The sequence below is a fragment of the Anser cygnoides genome, chromosome 2 (assembly GCF_040182565.1).
Source record: "Anser cygnoides isolate HZ-2024a breed goose chromosome 2, Taihu_goose_T2T_genome, whole genome shotgun sequence".
NCBI lineage: Eukaryota > Metazoa > Chordata > Aves > Anseriformes > Anatidae > Anser > Anser cygnoides.
In genome coordinates, this window is record NC_089874.1 from 113,023,987 (window position 1) to 113,045,649 (window position 21,663).

General features: G+C 45.0%; 1 protein-coding gene across 2 annotated transcripts in view; it reads left to right on the top strand.

The window, feature by feature from the left end:
• COLEC12 (collectin subfamily member 12) overlaps positions 1–21,663 on the top strand; it is a 99,427-nt gene that overhangs the window by 12,075 nt on the left and 65,689 nt on the right. The window lies entirely within an intron of this gene.

Below are 21,663 nucleotides of genomic sequence, written 5' to 3' on the forward strand. Positions count from 1 at the left end.
TTTTTTTTCCTTTGCCCTGAGTAACAATATGCTACCCACAAGAGGTAGGTCAGATTTATCTGCACTTGTCCAGGAGTGCTTGTGCCGTTGCTCTTTGTAGGGCAGACGGCAGGAGGAGGATGCCAGCATTTGTGGAGATACCTACAGGGCACAGCCCACCTGCAGGATTATTTCCCTCCTTTAGAAAGCCTGCTTTGGTGCGTTCCCATTTCTACAGTGATCGCTGCATCTCCAGCCACCCTCCAAGCAACATCTGGGGGAGCAGGAGCCATATGCCTTCAGCAGCGCTGGCTCCTCCATTCGGGAAGGTGACGTGCACATCTTTTGGAAACCTGAAATATGCTAACCAGCCAGAAAGGCATTTCCAGTGGAGCACCACAGGTTACTACTGGGCCTGAAATACAGCCAAGTAGTTTGAGACCAGCAGGAGGCGTTTTGCCTGCTGTCCCAGGTGGTGTTCCTTCTTGGCCCTGCATCCTCACTTGTAATAGCAGGTAATGTTGGGAGCATTCAGGTAATTAAAGATATTATTAAGGATAAAAGAACAAGGATAAAGGGTAAACATACTATTACTAATGTTGGTAAAGAGGAGAGATGAAATATTCCTTTCATACCATTGAGAGGTTTTACATATGGCACTAAGGGATGTGGCTTAGTAATGGGACTTGGTGGGTCAGGTTGACAGTTGGACTTGATCTTGAAGATCTTTTCCCACCGACATGATTCTATGATTCTATGTTTGGAGAAGCCCAAGACAAGAACCACACTTTGTTATGCAAGCCCTTGATAGAAGGTCATTTTGAAAGGAGGCCTGTCCTGTCTGCTGGGTGGTGCTGTAGAAATCTCAGCGCTTTTTGTATACAGTCACTGGAGCGAGCAGTGCTAACAGCAATAGTTATTTTGTTTGTTTCAGGAGCCATCACACAGCAGTTATATGAATATATTGTGACCAGAGTAGTCCCTGTGTACCCTGTTAACACGAGACAGGGTAGGAGGACCATGACTCAGGTGTCTTTGACTCCATCTTTTGTAAGCAGGAGGCCTTGTTTGAAGCAAAATGTGTTCCAAGAGGGAGATGGCTAACGCACAACTTGTTCATAAAGAACGTGGCTTGTGGTGAGTCACTGCTGGCAGCTGGGAACATGTGTTGGTCAGCATCTGGCACGCGAAGCCTTGACCAAACTGCTTTCCTCGAGTTCAGCTGAGGAGTTATTATTAGCTGCCTTGTTGCTGGAGCCTGTAGTTTGGTTCAAGGAAGGAAGAGATCTGTGAAGGGCAGGAAACACTCTCAAGCAATACTCGTTTTGGGGAAGAAGCTTTTGAAAAGCAGAGTGAATACTCACCATCCTGCCAGCACGCACTGCTTCCCCTTTTTCTGAACCTTTCTGTCCCTTCTCCTCAGATAAGCTGATTTCAGAGAATTTATCATGCAACTCTTTAGTCCACTGAACTCTAACCAGTTATATTAATCCAAACACACTAAGCACAACACAGTAACATATTAAATAACAATCAGCACACATGCAGACAGCCTCAAGATTCTAGGAAAATACACACCAGCATTTTTTCGCTCAAAGCGTAGGACAAATTCACTGCAGGGGGTCAGGGAGGTGGAGGAAAACGCTCTTTCCAGCTGACTGAGGCTGTTTCCTTCTTCTCAATGGATGCTCCAGATGTGCAGGGATGCTGCCAGAAGAGCACTGGCTGGTGGCTCGGCTGTCCCATGGCTTCAGGTTGCGGCAGTGAGAAAACGATGAAGCATGTTTCTCGTCACTGTTACTTCATCATCAGTCACTGCTGAAGCTGCTTTGAAGTTATCTGCTCCAGATAACCAGCTGTGCCTCTCCACTGGCAAACCTCTACTGGATTGCCAGATTGCCACCAATGTTAACCATTCCATCAATCAGAGTTTTACAGCCCCCGCCCCCCTCTTTGTGAGGGAATGAATGAGGAGAGGTCAAAACTTGCTTTTCAGATTTCAGATCCCACATTTTGGGGATGCTCAGGCTTGAGAGCTCATTTTCTAGATGGTAAGTATCAGGATGAGATCTCTTTCTGTTCAGGTTTTGACTCTCTCCTCTGAGATTCTAGCTCTGGTCTTAATTGCAGGCAAGGAAGTTAAAGGGAACTAATGGACTTTGAGGTGGCAGGTCTGATTTCCCAACTTGCAGCATTCCCAGGTAATAGACATATAGACAACTGTGAATTTTGTTTCTTTATGTTAATGTGTTAGAATTTAAATCCTACACTTAACAGAGTAATTACTGTATGAATTTCATTGTGAAGTTATTCATCGAATATACATTGAACAGTTTGAAGCTATACCACAATATGAAATAACCAAAACCAAAGGGGATGGCCTTTGAACTGGTGCAAGCCCAGTTTTCATGTTCCAGAAAACAGACTTTCAAGAAATGAACTGAAAGCCTTGATGATGATGAGAAACCTCCCAAGGAAACAAAAGATAGGGCCAGTACACTGCAGATAAGCAGAAGACTAAACAGCTTGTGTGAGATAATTAGCCTTTGCCCTCCAAAAACAAAGCCAGAATTGGAGGCCATAAGTGTGTCCTCAGTATTAGGGCCCATCTCGTCACCATGCTCAGGACAATGTGTCAGGTCCCTTCACCTTCCATGGGGTGTGCAAGGGATGACTGAGTAGTGGTGTCAATTCCGCACAGTTACGGCAAAGCTCCTGACCGTCATTCCTGCTCTAAGAATTAAAAATCTAGGGATTTCTGGGCCAAAAATGGACAAATCATCTTGCCACACTCTAATGAAATCTGCTACACTAAAATGAGGCTGGAAAAAAGAAAAACACACACGGGTTCTAAAACATAGTTAGAAAATATTTTTTTTTTCCCTGAAGATTGTCTTAGGGGCAGCTGAACTTGATCCATGTAATAACCATTTTCTCACTTTATGTTGTTTATAATATTTTATGCAGAGAGAAGCCGTATATCATTTGGTGTATATTCCTTTGATAGGATACAACTGGGGAGTTTTAGGAGTTTAACTGCTGATGAAAGCCTTATGAACAGTTTACAGTCAAAAATAAATGAAAACTTTGAGATAGAAGACTTTTTCAGAAAATGATTTAAACTAATACATTTTTTTTCCTGTCTATAAATAAGAATTCAAACATGATCATGGTAAGCTTTTTTAAAACTCGTGACTTGGATTTTTGTGATAGTTCAGAAATAGCATTTATTCATTAACGCTGCACAGACAGAATAATTTTAGCCTTTATCCCTGGATAAATCCAGGCCATTGTTCACATCTATAATAACATGCACAGAAAAATGTCTGGCATCAGTCCGGTGGTGAGCTATATCCACACAAACCTTAAGCCCCTGACATGAAAAATAAATAAATAAATAAAAATCTAAGCTTTAGGAATTTGTCAACTTTTCTTTATGGTTTGTAAACGAGCAGCAAGGGATTTCAGGTGCCACAAGCCACATACCTCTCTAGGCATTCTTTCACGTGTCTGCCTGCAGCATGCAATTGTGTGGCTTAATAAAAAGTCAGGGGTCACCGTTACTCAGAAAGCCAGAGGAAAGTCTGGCGTGTCGCTTGCAGGTCAGTGATCTGGCCGTGCGTATCAGATGAGAGGATTTTGTCTGCATGTGTTCTGGGGTAATTAAACCCACACTGCGTGGCGGTGTCAGCGTGGCTGTTCATTTTAGGCAAAGACATTTCATTTGGAGCCACCCTTCCCATTGCAATGGCTCCTCAGGTGAGCCCGGCATGGCCGGCTGCCCTGGGGCTGGTGCTGGGGGCTGAGGAGTACACAGGCACTGTGTGTGCAGGAGTGTCTTTGTCTGTCTTTTCATTTTTAGGATGTATCCGGAGTACTGGGGCGGTTAGCAGGGAACTGAGCTCTAGATAAAAAAAATAAAGAGGAATATATTCAGGGAGCTGTCGTCAAGGTGCCTGCATACCTCTGGCTGTGTCCCTCCTCTGTCAGCAGCTTCTGTCTCTTACCATGTAGAAGGCACGGCTGATAAATAGATTATCGTTGAGATATCCCAACCGCAAATACAAAACTGCCAAATCTTTCCGTGCTGGTAAAGATGGAAAACAGTTGGCGCACCGTGACAAATCCATCAGCGTCAGGCAGTAGTAGCGAGATCCAAAATGTTGACAGAGCTGTGTGACCCATGCTGACGTAGCCTGGAGCTATAAGAGCTGTTGGGGCCGATGGGCATGGAGCTGCCCCTCTCCAACCTGTCCTGCCGTGCCTGGCTGAAGGCACTTCTCCTAATCCAAGCCCCTAAAGAGGCCTCTTAGCAGCGGAGTGGGTGACCAAAGTCACTCCAGCTGTGTGCTGGTCTGTAGGCAATCTAGTTTTTCTTTGTTAGGGGTTTTTTCCAATCAAATACAATTAAAATTCTTGACGTGTTTCTTCCAATATTGCCTGTGCATGCCTGGAATCATACCTGCTAAGTCAATCTCTGCCTTTCCCAGAGATGGATTGGAAGGTGGCATGGTCACCATTACGCGTGAATTTTGCTCTCTAGTTTTCATTAGGGCTATAAAATAGGTGTGTGGGCTGAACAGAGTGTTGTATTTACAAACAGAATGAAAAACGCTGGCTCCACTGTAAGCAACACCTGGGGATTTTGTATTTATTTTCCTGTAAACTAGCTGGACAAATAATGAAGCACTTAGCATCAGGTTGCTGCCAAAACACCTAGGCTGCGTTTTGGGCTGTTCACCTTCATAAAGCAATTACTTGCCAGATTAATGCCTTGGAAGGAAACTAAGAATTATATTTTTCGCACTCAGTACAATTTCCATGGAAAGGAGCAACACACAAAAACTATGTAAGAAATGAAAATTTAAGATAAGAAGCCATGACAAGGAGGAAGGGGAAGATAAATAGTTGGGGATGCCTGCTGGTGGACTCTCCCAGTGTTGCTTTGTGGCTGTAGCACACATCAGCGTTACTAATGTCCCTGTTGAACTCCTCTTCAGCTTTATTTAGGATACAAGTCTGCCTCTGTAGCTAGCAGCTGCCGTACCCTGCTCTTTACAGCCCGCTGCTAACTGTAAGGCTGCAAGTGCTCAGATGTGCCAAACTGATCCATGGCTTTTCTGTACCTGCTTCAGAGTCATCCCACACCAGAAAGCTGCAGTGCTGTGCTTACTGCTGGTGTTACAGGTTTGGAAGAGGCACGCTGTGGCAGGGAATGCTGTTTTGCCTGGAGGATATGTTAGATATACCTAGCAGCACTCAAACATAAAACCCCTACCTGTCAGGTGCTGCCTGCATGTGTGTCCCAGATGCCTTTTATTTCTTGGCATTTTCATCAAAATGTCCAGGAGGTCTAACACTGGCATGCCACACCTGATTCGGCAGGGCACTGAGCTCTTGGCAGATGCTCTTCAGCATCCCAGTGAGTCCCCAGAGCAGCAGTCTGTGTGAAGCAGTGCTGCTGCCGTGACTTTGTCAGCAGTTCATGAACAGCAAGCATGCTAACAGCAAAGAGCTGCATGTTTTACTTAGCAGCCACCGAGACAAATAGTCGGCACAACTCAGCTTGACAGACGTGTCGCTAGACACGTGCACTGCCTGATGCAACGAGCTGCTAGCTGTCGGATTAGGAACAAAGGTGTCTCAGAGTTTTGACATAAGATGTCATCTAATATTACATCAGGCTTCTCTTGGACCCAAACCCGGTGGTCTCTGCCCTCTCCCACCCTCACACTCAGCAGCCCTGAGCCTGGCCAGCGTCCTGGGATCGGTGACACCACCAATGCAATATGTCATGTTGTTGTGCTTGGCAAATTCCGTGGTGATTTCAGGGAGAAAATCTTATGTGCGAGGATTGACTTCCATACGAAAACTTAATTTAGGGCTTAGGCTGGGATTAATTCCACCTGCTTGTAGGGAGCCTTTAAAGACACCCATCCTTCAAATGGCAGTGGGAAGGAGAGACAGGGTCTGTGTGAAGGGACGTTTGTGCTGAGCCAGCGCTTCTCGTTCCTGGCCATTTTGAGTGACTGTACAGATCCTCAACTCCAGGTCTCTGTTTTACATACAGAAATGCTGGGGAAAGCATACAAATGCTTTGGGAAAGAAGCCCGTGAGAGATAAAATGGATAGTGCAAAGAGACTCGCAAAGCTTTTGGGGCTGTTTCTGCCTGTTGCAGACATTAACAAGGAACAGCACGCTGCTTCGCAAAGTTAAAAACTAAATCAAACTCCACCGTGCTGCATCGCAACAGCTCAGCCAAAGGAAAGCTGGAATACGATTCTCCCCGGTCTCAATTAATCTTCTGCGTATGGGTAAGCCTAAGCAGAGCAGGCAGGGAGCCAAGAAATTTCCTCTGGTCCCGCTTCGGCCCGGGAGAAGCGGGCGGGCCGAGGGCCCGGGAAGCGGGCGATGGGAGGGAGGCCTTGTTGGGTGCCTGGAGCCGATGGGGAGACCTTGCGCAACAGGGAGCAGAGAGCTTTGTGTCCTGCAGATGCTCTTCGGCTCGGTCAGGAATGCATCTGGAAAATCCACCCGGCCAGAGCGAGAGATGGATGCCTTACGTAAATACAACGTGCCTGGGTTTTCCGTGGCACGGCTAGTGGCGCTTACTGGAGGCAGCTGGAGGTTTTGTGGGAGCTAGAGTGCAAGACCAAAGGGGTCCACTTCTCTTCAGCCTGGCTAGGGCTCATTAGGAGATTTTGTGTTAACAGTCTTATCCGGACGTTTAGGTCCAGCCTAACTCAACCTAGTAGCAAGTGCATCTTTTCTGAAAGCCATTCTGTGATGCCACAAACAGGCAAGGCAGGTAGGTTTTCTTTTAAGGACGTCAGGGCACTAGGATCTGCTTAGCAGGGCTTCACCACATATGTTTCAAAACACGACATTTTAAAAGTTTGGAAAACGCCTATTGATTTTCTTTGTGTAACATATTTCTGCATGCTTGTTACCAGGGTCTTGGCCAGGAGCACGGAAAATTCCACCAAGTTTTATATTCTGAGTTAGCCTGGGAATGGGCATGCAAGCTTTTACTTGCCAGGCTTGTTAAGGTCAATGGAGTCTACTTGGTCGTGTTCAAAGGCAGAAAAAACACTAGCCTTGTATATTTTACTAAGAGGCTAAGGTATGATTTCAGACCATCTGTGCATGTAGGGACAACTGGTAACTGGAAGATTTCTTATATACATTTCTGCTGTATTATTTAACGAAGAGCAATCTGGTTACAAAAAATTAAGTAATACACAGAGCCAAGGGATATTTTTCTTCCTTCCTCCCTTCTCCCTGGAAGTTAATTGCTTTGGGTGGAAATACGACATATAATGCCCCATGTAACTAATGATTTCATTTTAAATCTGGCCTGGAAGACTCAAGTTTGGAGGGGAAGAGCTCTTGTCCTTAATTAACATTTTGCACAGGCTGAAGCCAGCGTAATCTGAACACCCACTGTCAAGTTTCAATGTAGCATCTGTGCACAGCTAAAGTCGCTTCTCCCCAGAAGTTACTGCATATCACCATTGGTGCGCGCGGATGTTTATATTTAAATGTATGTGCTCGGTTTCATATGAATACATCCAGATTGGATTTGGGTCAGGGTGTTGGACTACCTAGCAGCACAACTTCAAATATACAAAACCCAGACCCGTGGACGTTTAGCTGTCATGTAGGTTCCATCTGGAAATGTGTTCCAAGTGTGTTTCTGGGCGTGCTGTTCCCATGGTCAGGAAAGCCAAAAACCTGAGAGGTTGGTTCTCCTTTTCACCCTGTTCCAAGACCCCAGTCGAGACTTTAGAAATCATCTTGCCACCCCAAAAAATGATGCTGCATACATGCATTCCTAAAACGGGCCAGCTAAGCATTGCTCCATAACTTATTTGTCTCCTTCGGAAAACAGGTTTCTGCTTGATTAATGATACTATGTGTTTAACCTCTTTTACAGATGTGTAAAAATGACCATATGTGTATTTCAGTGCTAGGGGAAGTTTCTTTATTGAGTGGACTAAAGGATATACAGCATGGCTCACTTCTAAGGAAAGGAGAAGCAAACAAACCAACATCTGGTTCTTCTGCGTATTGCAGAGGATTTGAAAAATCTTTCCAGAATATTAAAATGTCTAAAACTGGTGCGTTTTCTAAACAGTTGGTCACCGTTAGCTAAAATTAGGAGAAAACTTTAAGGTGTCAAAATAATGACTTGAATGTGTGTGAGGACTTGAACCAACCAAAATAGTGGAGGAAACGGAGGAGGAACAGACGTGTCTGTCTGGGTCATCAAACAGAACCAAATACAGACCATTTTTCAGGGGTCTGTAATTTAACCCCTCTTTGTTTCATCCCTGCTGGTCTTTCCTCTGTCGCGGATCAGCCTCCATGCAGGTTCCAAATCTGCACGTGAAACCACCTCTGTGGAAGATCCCTCTCGTTTCTGTGCCGTTCACAGCGCAGGGTGTGGTGCTTTGTAGAGATGCTGCTCTGGGGTGCCATAAGGGAGCCCCACATTTCTTTTCTAGTGACAGCAGGAGCAGAGCAGAGGTGACTCCTGTCCTTCTGCTCTGCCCATGGCCTGGAGTGGGCCAGCAGAAGGTAAAAAGCAGATCTCAGCCCCAGGCTCAGTACTGAGCCCACCAAGACGATGCGGCAGGGAAATTCAGTAGCAGGAGGAAACGCCTGCCAGTGTCAGAGAGTGCCCTGAAAAACCCATAAACTTCACAGCTGGCCTCCCGCTTGAGCAGACCCTGACTCTGGGCTGGGATCAGAGAAGGCAGCTCAAGTTTTAACCCCCCTGCCCAGCGCATTACTGCGCCGCTTGCTGGCACATGGGATGGGGGCTGTTGGCCAGCGTTTTGCCCTTGTAGCGATGGCCACATCTGTGGCTCTGCTGCAGCTTTGCATCCCAACTCCTGAGCAGCTCGTATTCGTGGCAGATGGCTTTGGGAAATGCGGCGTTGTGGGGCTGTATTTTGTTCTCAGCCATCTATGCGAGAGGTTACTGTGAGCGGTTCTGTGATTTATTAGAGAGAAACGGGGCTGTGTTCGCCACAACAAACCCTTTCTATTGCACTTGGTTTGAATAGCGATTGAGCTTCTAATCATGTCTCCAATGGAAAGAGGACTCCTTGTGAAGTCCGTCATTTATTGCAGAGAAAGAAATTTCACATGCGTGAAACCAGATGACCTAAAAAAATCAAAACTCAGAATAATCATAAGAGCTACAAGAATAAGTATTTGTCCAGCAGGAGTTCAAGGTGGCCTAGAAGAGATTTAGGGGAAGTCTTTTTGTAAAGGGAAGCAGAAGAGCTGACAGTGAAATTAAAAGGCTGCCTATGCCAAAGCAGTACTTACGTCACTGCAGTTCTCTCGATTTGGAGCTTGCTGGTTGCGCTGATGTGGCACTATAATTTAATCACTTTATTTTATTTTTCCCCCTTCTGGGAGGTTTCTAAAACACTCTTTTAGAAAGAAAAATAAATAATCTCTAATGTCTTTTCAGTTGTTCTTCTGGGAAGACTTGTGGTGAGTTAAAAGAAAATACTCAGTGAAGCTGTGAATGGGAGACATTTCCAGGGTGGGTGTGTTTTGAGGTTTGTTTGGGTTTTCATAATACTCTACTCCTATGTCTTTTTTTTTTTTTTTTAATAGCTTTCAGATGCTTTTAATACAGTGGAAATTCAATTAAGAAACTCCTCCAAATTCCACAAGTTATGGGAGCTTTGTGGAGCGACGTGTTGTAGGACCATCTCAGCCACTGCAGATACGCCCTGAGGACAGTTCTCTGGTCCTGCAGCCTTTACTTGGGCGAATTCACAACAAGGAGGTTTTTTGCAGACATTTTCTTCTCCTTTTGCTTACAGATCCATATTCAAAATGTATTTGTAACCTCAAAATTGTCATAGGCACAATTTTTTTGTGGACACAGGAGTTAGGAAAGCTGAATGGGGTCAGCTTGGGTCTTTCTCCTGCCCTGTGCTGAAGCCTGGTGCTGACAGCAGCAAAGAACAGAGGAAGATGCTGCAATGTGTGTGAGATGCTCTGGGACTGCAGTATCTATCATGAGAGTTTACAATTTTTTGGATGCCGCTCGGCACAGTTCATATTTCTGAGCCCCTTTATCCAAAACAATGCAAATCCCTGCTCCAACTGCTCCCGGCTGCTTGGAATTGCTTTTATTTTACATGCTGTGCTTGACTTCACCAGCGCAGGGCAGGCACGCTGCAGGACGGGGTTAAAAACATCTGCAGCTTGGAAACCAGCGGTGTTCCCAGGAGAAGGCGTGAAGCCCGGGCAGCGCTGACCTGTTTCCTGCCTTTGTTATGATTTCTGCTTCGTAACCGAATCTCGGCCGGAGCCGGCACGGACGGGCGCGAGCCCGGTGCAGCTGTGTCAGCAGGGCAAGGGCTGCTGCTGCCTCTCACGTCTGCGGGGCCAGCAGCCCAAATCCCAGCACAGAGTTTGCTAATTTGCAGGTCATGCCATGTAAATCGGTGGGTGCTGGCCGCCCTTGATTGCAAGCTCCGGAGAGCAGCGCAGCAAGCAGGAGAGCGGGTAGCGAGGGTCAGCTGCAGCTGTGCCCATCCAGAAGGGATGTACAGGGCTATAAACATAACTCCTTGCTGCTTATATAGCTCCCAGCACAGCCCTTTAGGAAAATCCCGTAGGAAATATGCATGGTGTTTAAGACTCTGGGTGGGGATGCTTTTTTTCCGTGTTGAACTCCAAAGCTGTTAAATGGCTTTGGGTTCCTAAAGAGAAAAGCGCATTACCCACACGTTTCCGCAGCACACCGTCTGCGTGGCATCGCAAGCTCGAGTGAATAAAACGGCGTGTGGGGGACGGGGAGATGTGTGGCATTTGCTCAGTGCTCACCCCTGGCACAGCCCCGTGCCTCTCGCAGGCAGCATCACCTCTCCAGGTGCGTCTGCTGTGATGCCCTCTGGCTTTTATCCTCATCGCCTCAGTTCGCAAGGGCCACAAAAAGTCATCTTCGCTTTCTGTTTGTTTTTTCTTCTTCCTTGTGAGACTGATGCGAGCTGGCCCTGCCGTCGGGTCAGTGTTTGATCTTTTTTCTAGCGCGGGCTGTGTGTTTTTCAAAGCGTTTCGGTGCCAGAGCTGACCACTACTAAGAGAGAGGGAAAGCAGTCCGCAAACTTCCTCGTTTACAAATGTGCTGCTTGAAAGATTTGCAGATTACGTTGCTTGTTTTTCAAACCAACTCACAAGGATGTTGCCAGCAGATTTCCAGTAAACTAGACATTTAAGTCTAAGTGGCTTCTCTGAAATATTTGAACAGTGGCGTATGGAAAGTTTTGGCGAAAAAAAAAAAAACGAGGGAGAGGATCTGTGATGTATATGCAGCTCTTCCTAGGGCAGATGAAGTACCCAAAGCAAGCCGTCATTTTCTTCAGCTTGTGATCTGTTATGAGGATTTTAGATTTTTCACATAGAGTTACCAGGCTTTAAAATACATATTAGGCAGTTCAGCTATAGTACACCAGACAGAGAAATAGTTCTTTATGGGATTTCTTGCTTCAAGCTTTTTTGGAATTTCAAGGGAGCTGTCTATAACACAATTTTCTCATAACAATTTTAAATGGCTTTTAGGAACGTGTGTAGAGTGGACTAGTCTTCTGACCAGTTCTCATGAGTTACATGCTTAGGTCACAGGTAAATCTACTGTAAAGCGGTAGGGCTCCACTGACTGAAGTAGCGTGGTCCCTACCGGTGTCTAAGCATGAAATGATTTGCTTGGATTTGCATAATCCTGATCTCTGATACAGGGAGTTAAATGATGCTCATGCAGCCAGCTGAAAGGTCTCAATAAGTACGTTGTTTTAAATCACAGTAGTATCTATCATATGCTTTCATGGTATTTCGTGAGATGGAGTCAGGCTCTCAGCGAACAGTCCTCATTTCATCTACGACAGCACACGCCATGCTGTCCATTAGCACCTGTCAGAGGAATCTCCTGGTTCCTCCTGCAGAAAATAAGGTGTCAAAGTATGTTTTAAGATCCTAAATATCTCTGTAGATCTGCACCTGACTACGACCGAGCATTAGCTCAGGCTGTCCACAGAGGTTGTGGGGTCTCCTCCTTAGAGATTTTCAAAAGCCACCTGGACGTGGTCCTGGGCACCCAGCTCTGGGTGGCCCTGCTTGAGCAGGGTTTGAACCAGATGACCTCCAGAGGTCCCTTCCCACCTCAGCTACCCTGTGATCCTGTGATTTTAATTTTGCACCTTTGTATTTTGTTATACATATCGTAAAAATGAGCATAGCTTATATTATTATGTTATTGTACCAAGTACATAACATAGGGTTCTCTCTCTCCACCCCCAGTTCAAGAACATTATACAAATAAATAAACAAGTGTTTGCTAAGGCTGGTATAGTGTCAAAGTATTTTTGCATCTCACTGTGAATGTATTAGAGTTTTGCAATAGTAAAGTTAATCCCATCAGATCCGTGTAGGATTTACTAAAAATAAATAACATTTTTTTAAACCCAGTTCTAGATCTTCTCGCTGAGCAATAGTAATAAGAGTGTGTTTCCTTTTATTTACCTAATAATTTGGGATTTACTACAGGCTGATTTGAAGTGGATGTTCCTACATCCTCATTGCTGTATCAGTAATTTTTAATGAGTAAAAGAGATGTTGCATGTGGTCCTAGATGACTGGGTGATAAAATGGCCAACAGCTGAACTTGGTTTCAGGATATTTTATGCTTCAAAGCAGTATCAATCTTCATCTCTATTTGTTAATACATATTATCCCCCCCGTATGTTTCTGATATTTTCTTAGTTTTTATTAGGGAAAAAGTTGGAAGAAACCAGCTGGATAACTCAAGAGTTTGCCACCTTGCAGCTCTGTTCTCTATCTGCATTTCTTGCTATGTGTAGAAGAACCACATTAGTTACCTCTAGTTACACTTCAACTTTCTTGCAAATATATGCTGAAGGAGAAGTAGCAAGGACCAGGCTTCTCTGACTATGCCTATTTTGCTCCAAAAAGCATCAATGGTCACTCAGCTCCCTTGAGGCAGTCCTCTGTATTCATCTAGATTTAAGAGGGGCGTTCGGTGCTGCTTTAACATAGCTGTTCCTCCAGGCCATGTGCCCGTCCCTGCTCAGTCCATGACCTGGGAGAGCAGCACCCTCGTGGATGCGCAGGTGGACTGAAGCACCCTGATGTGGGGCTTCACTTGTAGGACTACTTGGAGCACTGCCCAAAAGACAGAGGGGAAAAACGGAGGGTTGAGCAAAGCAGGGGCACTGAGCCTTACTTCTAAGACAAAATATGGTCATGAGCATGAGCAGCATCATGATCTCATCCGAGCTCATGCTTCCAGCCGTTCAGTAGATGGCATCTCCATTGCAACTGCAGGCCGTAGGAGAGAGCACCTGCTTTGTTCCCGTTGCTGCTCGTTGCAGGATCAGCGTGGTCTGGGCTAACCAGAATTGACAGCAATTAAGAGTAATTGAGGTTGTCTTTCTAACTCGGCGATTTCCCCGTAGCTTTTAATAAGGAGAAATCAGAAGGAAAAACAAATGCTGTTGTTCCCTAAGCTCTCACGAGCCATTTCTGATTGTCTCGGGATTCAGCAACTCATTAGATGGAGAATTGGCAGTGTTCAGATTGAGTAACACCAGTTTTCTGCATGTCTCTATGATGACATTTTTGTTTACATTCTTTCAACATGTGGAATGTTAATTGTTCTTTTTTTTTCTTTTTCCTTGGTACAGGGCACTGGGGTTATTTTGAGTCTGATCTTGTTTTCCTCCATTATGTAAGAATTCAAGATAATAGGAAGCGCGATGTGCTTTCCTCTCGTGATACTGCGCTTAAAGGAAATGCAGAGGCAGGGCTGGCCAAACAGGATCCTTGTCACAATAAATCACTGGCTTGGAAAACATAGTACTAATAAGATTTTTTACATAGGGGGTGGGGATTACAGTATTATCTGTGTTTAGTGTGATGAGGACAAATAAATACCATATAGACTGCAAAGGGGAGCCATGCTTGTGGTGGTGACAGCCCTGGCTGCCTCACCTGCAGCTTTTGCACTGGGCAGTCTCTGCTGGGACCATGTCTGAAATACCAGACCTGTGAGCAGTGGCCGGTGGCTGCCAATGAAAAGAAAAAATGTCTAGAGAAATATTTCTGTCTTATACCCCTGTCCCAAAACGTGTTGCTTTTTTTTTTTTTCCTTCCCATTTATTTTGGCCTAAATTCAGGACCCCAGAGCAAGGACCGCAAATGATTGGTGAGATGGGGCAAAGAAGGAGCCGTGTCAACTGCTTGTCCTGCTGCCCATGCAGTGGGGAGCCCCTCTTGCCCCCTGGGCAGAGGATGCCCTTGTCACCCCATACCTGTAGGCAGATTTTCATATTCATGCATATCTGAGAACGTGGGTCTTCAATAGCCTCTCTTCATAGAGCACAACCGAAATAATGAAGTCTCTGCCATGTTCTCCTCTTAAACACAAGGCTTCTTTCACAATCAAGCCATTCTAACATTGCTTGGTGTCAGTGATAAGCTGTGGTGGAGTGATAAGTCTCAAAGGGGAAGATTGTTGGAAAAATTTTACTTGTAAATGCATAGGCTTTTTCAGATACAAGGAGGCAGATGCTGATAAATTCTTCCAGTTTACAACAGTTTCTCCTAGAAGATTTGCATTTTTCACTTTCTGGACATCAAGACTTCACAAATAAGGCTTACAGACTGGTGTGTTCATTAGGTACCCATCAGATAACTCAGATATTATTTTGGAGACTCTGTACACTCTCAGTCTATCTGTAAACAAAAAACATATGTATTTATCGCGTCGTAGAAGAAGCAAATAGAATGAAATGCCTTCATCTCTGCTTAGCTACAACTTTGAAAATACTTTTTCAAAACACAATTTTCATGTTTAAATAACAAACTGACATGTTCTTCCTTCTTATACACCACCTGCCTCACCCAGATGTTGGTGTGCAGTATTCCTGTCATCTGTGCAGAAGCAGTCATCTTCATGTTTGCTTTTCCAAAGCCTGATTAAACCAGGCCTGTGGCTCCCTGTAACACTGGGAAAATCAGAGAGTCTCTATGGCTGAAATGTTTGTATCAAAATACATCAGGAAAGCTTTACATGGAAAAAAATGGGTGGTTAAAAGCGAATCTGTGCCCAAAAGCAAAACCCATAGCCACGATGGCACACATCATCCAAGCAACTGGAACACCTTGGCTGGATCTCCACTCTTGGTGCATGGGTACCTCTCCAGGTACATCTTTCATGTCAGTGCACAAAGTGCTGACACGTGGGCACCACTCCCCTTGTACAGCTCAGTGCAAGAGCTGCTGACATAGACCAGAGCCTTTGCCATCAAGGGCAGAATCCTTTTCCTGGGTGCGGCTGTCACCGGTGCTCTGCAAAAAGGTGTGAGGAACTTTGCACTGGCAAAACATGAAATAACTTGCCCCTTCTTTGGGCTCCTGTGACTTAGAGGTTGGCCTTAATGCAAAAGGATGAAGATCCAGAATTTCACCCTGGTTATTACAATAGACATTTTTGTATATCACCACTTTTAGGAGTGAATCCAGGAGCTAAATGAAAGACTGGGTGGAAAAGATATTTTTTTCTGTCTGTTTTCAGCATGGTTAATGGCTCATGTATTTGTGATGTAGAAGTTTCTAAGCACCAGCTACCTCTACCATTTAGGTCTCAGGTTAGGGGTAACATACAGCAAATGTGATTGCATTGCACAGGGCTGAAATTTGTCTTGAATTCCAAGTATATTTATTTGTTTTTATATCCAAATACTTCTGTTCAAAGAGAATGCAGTGTTGGCATATTGCTCCAATACTAGACTTTGTCAAAAACTTTGATTCTTTTGTCTTAGAAAAAACTCTGGTATTTTAACTTTTTTTTTTTATTGTTGCCCTGAATAAAGACAACATGATTTGCTCCCTCTTCCCCCACCAGCAAGGGGCATCTGTAGAAGGGATCATCTAGGAAGATCCTAGAATGCTTTATTTCAAAGTCTTCAGTTGAACTGAAATTTCAAAACTTCTGACCTACTGAGCTCATCCACTTTACTCTGCTTTGGTATTAAATTCTGTTTCTTTGTTTCATGGGAAAAACAGATTAGATGAACTATGTCTCAGTTTTCACCAGGAGGCTGGGCTCCTCAGCCAGAGATGCATGGAGTCTTGCAGCGATTTAGTAAGAAATCCTGTCCAACTGTTTCCCTTTTTCGTCACCTCAAAATAAACACATTTCAATTCAGTAAACCAATTTTTCGGTTTTACAGAATGTTTTGATGCTTGTTCATTGTAATTGCTTTCTCCAGAAATCTAAACATGGACAGCTTATTTTAGCTTTCCTAAAAGATTTGAAAATGTTTGTAAAATTAAATCTTTCAAAGTGGAACTGCCTTATTCCGTAGACACAATATTCTACTGCAAACTTCCACTGGGTTTAGTTTCCAAAAAAAGGTGTCACATTCTTCACTACGGTTTAATCAGCAGCGCACTGCTCTAAAAATATTGCAGACGGCTGCTCCATTTATAGAAACTATACATTGCATATGTGCAGAAAAGCTGAGAAGTGGCTAAAAGGCTTCATGCTTGCAGTGAACAACTGTTCCCTTCCTAGTGCCTAAATGATGGGCTCTTGCTGTCACTAATGGTGCTGGTTTCGGTAGCCTCTGTTGCTAAGTAAAGCTTATGCGAAGAACTGTGCAGGTATCAAAGTGCTTGCGGTCTCAGGAGCTGGGATAAGCAAACAGCGGGTAATACCCTGTGGGCCAAGGGGATGATGTGACAGCATCGGTCAGCACAATAGCTCGGCAGGCTTCCAGGCTGGAGGCCTAAATGAAGTAGAAACAGAGGACAGAAGGGTGCAAGTGAATATTGAGGCAACATTTTGTGAGCATCTGTGATTCCAGAGAGCCTCCCCACTACATGGCTGAGTCCTCAAGTCTTAAGAAGTAGTACATAAGGGAGTTTTTGTGCTCACTCTCATACAAAAACAATGGTGTCCAGTGATGTGACAAGAGGCGATGGGCACAAACTGAAACACAAGGGTCCCCCTGAACATCAGGAAGCACTTCTTTGCTGTGCAAGTGGTGGAGCACTGAAACAAGTTGCCCAGAGAGGTTGTGGAGTCTCCTCCAAGGAGATCTTCAAAAGCTGCCTGCACAGGTTCCTGGGCACCCTGCTCTGGGTGGCCCTGCTGGAGCAAGGGTTGGACCAGGTGACCTCCACAGGTCCCTTCCCACCTCAGCCACTCTGTGGTTCTGTGATACTGCTTTCCACAAACATTATTTTGAACAGCCAATTGCTTCTAGATCTGTTTATAAACATCTAGTAAACAGAAGCTTAAAGTATTATCCAAGCAAATTCGTAAAAGTTTTTTCACCTTTTGAGGTTCTGTTTCATCTAACACATCTACATCTGTTGGCACAGGCCAAGGGGAGTCTTTGTATGTTGGTCATATTCATCTCATATAAGCTTTATAACCTGGAACCCATACAGGGACATTTTTTTCTGAGAGGTTTCTGGTCACCTCATTATTCTAATAACTTCATTTTTTTTAAAGCAGTTTGTGTATCAGAATATAATGTGAGTCTACTGTGCACAGTCAAAAATCTCTGAGAGGATATCTAGTAGAGCTCAAAGTAGTTCCTGGTTGCAGCCAAGGTATGCCTTAGAAAATAAATAACTCTCTAAAACTTGAAGAACAGGACATGGGAGTGGACAATGGAGAGACATGTAGCGTTCCCCTTTCTTCTGATCAGATCAGCAAGCATCTAACATCAAGCACTCTGGTTGTGGCTGCAAAACTGCTGAGCTTCCCACACAGACCATGGCTGCACTGGCCCTGAGCACTGTGTGCTCTAAGAGAACTTGTTGACAGCCTCCTTGCTGCAGCAGCATCCCAGACAGTATTACAGCTAATTCGGCCTCTCTGGCAGGGGTGAGGCAAGTTTGAGGCTTCTGCGGTGTCCCTTTGCTTCCACATCAGTGTTTCTGAGAGCTTACTCAACTCCTTGTAAGCAAATATAAACAAACCAGGTCAGGGTGTACAAATTCCAGAGGTAGTACCAGGGCTCGCAGCTGTGGCAAAGCAGGAGCATAACCTGTCCTGAACAGAGGGATAGTGTTTTTCCTGAAAGCCTCTAAAAGCAGAGATGGAACCTGCTGAAAACATATTTTTACTCTGATGAAAAAACAACTGTTAAGTTACTGGATTTTCTGATATTTAACTTTTTCTGTTCACCTCCTGAGATGGTGGCAGAGGCCGCTTATTATTCCTGTAGAATATGTTCATGACAAAGAACCAAGTTTCATGTGGTTAGACCATTTTCAGCAAAAATAAACAAATTGAATTTTATTATGAAGGAAGAGAACAGCAAGAGCTGACTCTCATGCAGTTTTTTCCAGACAAAAATCCATGGTATTCAATTATATCTTTGTTTTGGGACTGTGTAAACAGACAAAGTGCCTGCTGAACCTGATGAAAGTCTTCCCTTGGATTACTCAGGCAGCCGAGGCCGTCAGCTCTGCCTAGTTTTTCATCTGAATTAGGCTGAATGTGATGGAGCCAGGTATAGCAAAGCAAGCTGGACAGATCATGTTTCTATACAGCGCATAGCTTATTGTACTGATATTCAGCATTTTTTTTGAGGGCTTGCAGCCCGTCCTGCTGGATGTTTGTAGGTGGATGCTGGCTGTGTTTGCTTTTTCTGAGTGGCTGCCGTGAAAACTTCAGCTCTCAGAGGGAGGTCAGCATCGAGGGCTCCCATGGTCCGTTATGGAGCAGTCCAGGAGTTGGCTGCAAATATTTTATGATCTGCAGCATTACAGCTGAGGTCCTCTGTGCCCCAGCTCCCAAGACGTGTAGTGCAAACAGGATAAGTATTCTGCTTTTTCTGGTGAGGACTGGAAGGAGTCTTCCTGACCTGCTGTGTTTCTCTCCAAAAGGTTTTGGACAACTCACAGGAGCTAGGGAACAGCCAGGGCGTTGAGGTATTAAGCTGTGAGGAAACTTTTTAAGAATCAGTTTCGGGTGTGCTCACTGCTGAGGGCTAGTGAAGTATAGCTGCCTTTGGCTCAGCATGCAGCAGTAAAGGAGGGGCTGACTCCCTCGTGCATCACTCTGGGTGGTGGTGGTCTTCAGGGGACAAGAGCTCCCCTGAGCTGACCGGGCTGCTCGAGCCTCTGCACCCTGTTTTCTGCCAGCTGCAGGCTTGTGCTAGTGGGGAAGAAGCCTCCATACCCAGCATGAGCAGTCTCAGCTCACACCGGCCTCTCCCTCCCTCCCATCTCCTCCCCAAGCTGCAGTGGGCTTTTTATGGAAACTCCTGGCTCCGGTGCTCCTCAGGTGACCCTGTGACAACTCCCTCTGTTCCCAAAGGATAATACTGAGATATTTAGCCCGTGGGCCAATTCCGTGTAAATTAAACCCCTGGTGCCTTTCCATGTGGGGGAGTTGGGATTGCACCATTCCTTCTTCTATTCAGAGCACTTTTGGGGTGGTCTTCATACTTCTGAGACTCGCACAGCTGTACAAAGTGTATATCCCAGGCAGCGCTCAGCGTGCAGGCCTCTTCTTCAGTCTGCGGTCTCCATCTCTGGATGAAGCACCAACAGGGGGTTGGAGGACCAGCCACCACCAGCTCACCCTCTCCCCGTGCCTGCGGTCAGCCAGCCGTGCTCCTGGATCTGCCCCTGCGTTTGCCAACAGGAAGGGCTGGTTAGGCCACAACCTGAGCTGGGAGGAGGCGTTCGGAAGAAACGCCAGCAAGCCATCAGCTGTGTCTCCTGGCAGCGCTGACCCCTAGCCCTGTCAAACTGGGGAACTGGCACTTGGTCTATCTCACCAGTCTAACTTGTCCAGCCTCGAGTTTTTTTGCCTGTTGAATTCATTTTGTCATGGCTAAGTGAATTAAGGAGACATTGATGTGAGAGAATTTTGTGTCCTGGACCCTCCATTAACTATTGCTTACACATGACTGCAGGCTTTTTCCACTTCTCCCCTGTCTTCACAGGCTATTTCCATGATAAGATTAAACAGCCTTCCTCAGGATGCAGGAATTAGGGTGAAGGAAACAGTCATTTGCAGGAAGGATAGAGCAGCATGGAAAGATATGTTAACCTGGGCACTGAAATAAATTCTGGATTCTTGAAAATGTTTTGCGGGGGCCATCCCAAAGCTCATGTAGTCTCAGTAATCCATGATCTCTTCCAGCTGTTAGCATGAGCACCACAGCATAATAATCACCTCAGCGTGCATTACTCATTCTTCATTTTATGGTATGTCTCTTTACTTATTAGATCATTGACAGAAGGAATAAGCCATCCGTTGAAGGAGACCTGGATGTAATTATGCATAGTTCGACTGGATCCTATTAGTGCTAAACAACAAAAGATGTTACACGTAATGCGAGTTAGTAAGCTACACGGAGGAGTATGGCATAGTCAGGAAGACAGAGGCTGACGCTCAGCAGAGACTGCTGCTTGCAGAGATGCAGTCCTGATGAAATACTATCCATGATGCATATTAGCCATGGGTCATTAATTTTGGCTTAAAATTCTCTCCAGGTATGAGAAAGAAACACTGAGATTACACAGGAGGAGTTGAGTAACGACAACCAAAACCTGGCCGGGCTCAGGAGAGCAGGAGACTTTTGCAGTCTGTACTGAGCATACGACCAGGATGCGTGAAGACAGGAAACATTTCAGGCTGGTGCCTCTGCTTTGTCACGGGAACGGGTGTGAAATGCCTGGGGAATCCTCTGGCCCTCTGAAACAAACCAGTAAGAGCCAGACAGACTGCTATCAGCAGCCCCCAGCACGGACATCAGGTGGTGCAATGCGGGAACACGCAAACATGCTTCAACATTCAGGCCCAGGGCTGCTCAATCCCTGCCGTAGGGCCCGAGCAGGCTAATTAATTCCCAGCCCCATAAAGTACCAAGATTGTTTTCTGACTGACTTGCATCCAATGTGCTGTTTGCACCTGGGCTCAGATCACTAGGAGATTTAAGGGACCAGTTTTAGGCTCTGGCTAGCTGCTAGTCTTGCCAGTGTAATTGTGCTCAAGCACTCAGTTTTGAACAGCTTTCCTCTTAGCACTTGGAGACCTATAAATGTTTAAATGAAAAGGTTAGGGGAAAAAATCCCTCAAAAGTGAATCACTTGATTTACCACTTAATGTTCTTGGTATCAGTGCAATACTGTTGGCTGACTGTAACAGTGTTAATCCACCATAAAAATGATAAAAAGAACACAAATTTTCAGTCAATTGTTCAGGCTTTCCCTGTTGGTATAGCTGTCAAAAGAATCTTCCTGATTTTTTAATAAGAAATAAAATAGCTGTGGCATTTAGTTTATACCTCAAGTGTTTAAACACAGTGAAATAACATAGGAGTTAGGGCCAATGGGCACAACTGCTGAATGCAATGATGATGAAAATAATGCTAGTAGAATTAGGGAAATATCCTGGTCATTATTATTTTTGTTATTATTATTTCATCAGAGGCCATTATCCTACAATTTTTCTTTCAGAACCAGATTTCAAAACTCATGAAGGGGTTTTCTTTACCCAGTTGTATTTCAGGAAATATCATTCTCACAGCATATATGTAAGAGGAAGATGCTTAGTTACATCTTTCACATCCATTTGACCTATTAAAGACATCTGAAGC